The sequence below is a fragment of the Pinus tabuliformis genome, chromosome 6, assembly GCF_031772625.1.
Source record: "Pinus tabuliformis cultivar Carrire ecotype Pingquan chromosome 6, CPIR1, whole genome shotgun sequence".
NCBI classification, from domain to species: Eukaryota; Viridiplantae; Streptophyta; class Pinopsida; order Pinales; family Pinaceae; genus Pinus; species Pinus tabuliformis.
The window spans coordinates 929,686,899-929,690,640 of record NC_142292.1 but is presented as its reverse complement, the minus strand read 5'-3'; the positions used below and the strand labels follow the sequence as shown (position 1 = coordinate 929,690,640).

At 36.4% G+C, this 3,742-nt stretch overlaps 1 pseudogene; it reads left to right on the top strand.

Annotated features, from left to right (window-relative positions):
- The first annotated feature begins 2,679 nt into the window (after nucleotides 1-2,679).
- On the top strand, nucleotides 2,680-3,075 carry LOC149261969 (2S seed storage-like protein pseudogene; annotated as a pseudogene).
- Nucleotides 3,076-3,742: the final 667 nt, after the last annotated feature.

Here is a 3,742-nt window from a genome sequence, read left to right as displayed (position 1 = left end):
GTTTCGGAGCCAAGCCTCCCTAATTTTAAGGAAGTTGTTGGTAGCTTCAGTTGTATAAATAAGAAGGCCTAGGGCCTCATTAGGATTCAACTTTTTATTGTAGCCAAGAGGCAATTTTGAGCTTAAGATATTGTGACTGTTATTCTCATGTTATTTTTGACATTTTGGTGATAATGAAAAGGGTTTCTTTGATCCAACACTGAGTTGACTTAGAGGGCTAAAGCTCTTGGGTTAGGGCCCAACCCTAGCAGCAGAGGTTCCTCTTCTTTTTGTACATGTATCCTTAGATTAGAATCATAGATTAGCTACTGAAATTATTTATGTTTTATTTAATTTGCAAGTATTTGAATGATTGGTTAGTTTTTCTTCCATTAGTTGGAGAAGTAGATCAATGTTACAGTAGGGAAAGAAAAGACTTCAGAAAATCTTGTGACAATGGCCTCATACTCATCTCCCTCATGGGATCATGGTTTGAAGACCCCACTCTCACAGTCCCAAAAATAGAGTCATCGTTTGCTAATTTCATAGCGTAGGGTTTCTTGTTGACTAAGTCATTGTTCATGATTCCTTAGAAGCACTTGCAATTGTCATTTTGGTTTCTTAAGTTTGTTGTAGATTAGAAAGCATTCCATTAGATAGAGTTGATCCACTAACCATTAATAAATTAGTTTCTTAAATTCAACTAATCTTTTCCACATTTACATAAGGTTGTGCATAAATGAAGAAATGAATATGTGTTGTTGTAGGATTTGTTGATATGTAGGGAGAAATCATTCCACCAACCTCATCCAAGTTTTCTCCACCTCTCACCAAACCCTACCAACCATCAATTCAAATTTCTGTTTTGTAGCCCACCGTGGACAACCACCTTGAGCGAATCTAATGATTCTAAAGAGTTGGGCTGATCATTGGGTAGTGTGCACCTTCCCCATACCTTATTCCATCATCATCCACCTTCCCAGCACTTCCTTTCACCTTCCCTACCTTCCTATAACTTTCAGGTAACTACAGGAAATCTTGTAGCAACTATCAGAAACCCAGTAGTAGCCTGTTTTAGATTGTTTTGGGCAGAAATAATCATCAGAGCCTAGGATAGGCCTTCCACTTGACCTCCATACCCCTTAGTGCCATTTTTGACCAGTTTTCCCATACCTTTATCCCTTGCAAAAGATCATCTTGATTAGTTTAACATTTGCATTTCTAAATTAAAAAACTAGAAGACTCTTGTGTGTTATTTTCCGGAGTCATCACATTCATGTTTTCGGAATAGACGTTTCAAACCTTCCTCTGTGGTTCATCATCAGAATAGATCCATGAGTGAAAAACTCAGAACTCAAAGGTGAAGATAAATACTGGTGAGGGTAGGGTTGGGAATGAATGGCAGCCGACAATAATGGTAATGCTTTAGCACAATTTTAGATATTTATTTATATTTGTTATTTGTTATTATTTTTTTTTAATGTATAATAGAATTTCTCATGCTTATTAATATTGATAAAATTAACCTATTATTTTTATTTTATTTTTATAATGTTAGGGTTAAATGGATTTTTATTATTCTTATTTATTAAGTTGTATAAAATTATTTTTGGATTTAATTGAATAATTAATATTTATCATGTTTATTAACCTATTATTGTTATATGATGAATACAATTTAATATTTATTTTTATTAATTTCAAGAAATAAATTTAATTAATTTTTATCTAATATAAAGTCATTCTAAGTTTCAATAATTAGAATAATTAACGTTTAATATATACTTTTTATGAACCTAATGTTTTTGCATGAATTTAGTTGAAAGAAAATTAAATAGCATGTTTAGGTATAATAGAATTTCTCATGTTTATTAATGTTGATAAAATAAAATAAACCTATCTATTTTTGAATAATTAATATTTATCATGTTTATTAACCTATTATTAGTCCTTGCCTGGGACTAATAGCGATCGATCGATCGTTGACCATACATTAACCGGTCCTTTGATCAAAAAAATTTGTGCACTATCAAAGTTTAACCAAAGTTTATCTCTGCAAATATCGGTGTAAGAAATTTATAACCAAAGTTGCAAATTGGAGGTCTTATTGCACGCTTCACGTGCCCCGATGTTAAAATGATATCCGGTATAATAGCTTTATCCAAAGTTTCCAAGCATGAGGTTTTTCAAACTTTGGTTAAAAGTTTTTTTCCAATCCAGAATGTTTGCAACCATTCAATAAATGCGCATGAGGGTTTTCAAACTTTTGATACAGGTGAAATACGCAACAATTGGAAACGGAGGCAGGCGTTCCATCTTTCTATGGCTTCAGTTGGGATGTGGAGTGTGAGATAAGGCATGCGCTACATGTGTTCGTCTCGACTCTCGATCTCTTCTTCGTGTTGTTTTGTTCTGCACTTCTATTAGGATCCACACCTCCATGAATACAGTATTAGGATCCACTTTGTCTTCCCACCTTGTCACTGTCACTCCATATAACTGTCTATCCTTCAAGGTAAAAAAAAAGAAAAGAAATGGGCGTCTTCTCCCCTCTGATCACTATGAGACTGGCTCTTAAATGGGTGAGCTTAGGCGTAACCCTTCTCTTCCTCCTTCAATGGGGCGCCCTGGGTGAGCTTAGGCATAACCCTTCTCTTCCTCCTTCAATGGGGCGCCCCAAATGTTGATGCACGTGAAGGCATGATGTATGGAGAGGGCTTGCAACAACAACGGTCCTACGATCTGGGGCGACTGTCTCAGTGCCGCGACTATTTGCAAAGACGGAGAGAGCAGCCATCGGAGAGATGTTGCGAGGAATTGGAAAGAATGTCTCCACAATGCCGATGCCGAGCCATACAACAAGTTCTCCATCAATCTCAATCGTATGATTCAACCATGGAGGACCTCTTCATGGATTCTAAGGCTGCACATAATCAGCACCGCCGCCGCCGTGAATCGTGTGGAAGAGAAGAGGAGGAGGCGGATGAGAGAGCCGCATACCTTCCAGAACCTTGCAACGTCCGCCAGCCTCCCCTCCGCTGCGATGTTCAGCGCCGTTCTCATAAGTCTTTCTATCGATTGATGAACGCTATTTAATATTAAACTCTAGTAATTAATTCCTGTAGCTGTATGTAGGATGCTGCTGTCATTATTCTGTGGACTAACACATTCTTTCATTTATTCACGATGTCATTTGTTATTGATGTTGATCCAACATCTAGTCTGCCACCTTCGCTGCTGTAAATTATATATATTTCTTCTTAAAACGGGATAATCCATACTGACTGACGAATCTAATCCATGTGCTAATGGTGTGTGGACAAGCTATTTCGCAACAGGAAACAACTTTTAAGTGCACAACGACCAGAAAATATAGATATTGTGTCTACGTAACTAAATAAACAAGGGAGTAACTTAAGCCGCTATGAAATTGTAGTTTTCCTGTTTGGAAGAGTCGTCTCATTTCATTTAATTCCCACCATTTATATGGTAGCCGGATGTGTTCCCTTTACTTAATAAAGGACTAATAAGCGACCAAATTCCAAATTCATTTTGTTTCCTTTCATGGTCACCATCAAAGCAAGTTCTCTCTTTTTTTTGACTACACGCTTAATGAACTCAAATACAATAGTACAATATATGCTTTGAAGCAGAAAAGCGGAATTAGACTAATAGAATATCTAGTATCCAACTTCGCGTATCTCTCTTTCTTGATTATTCACTGCCAAGTAAAGTGTAAATCTTTTCATTAGAAAAATTGAAA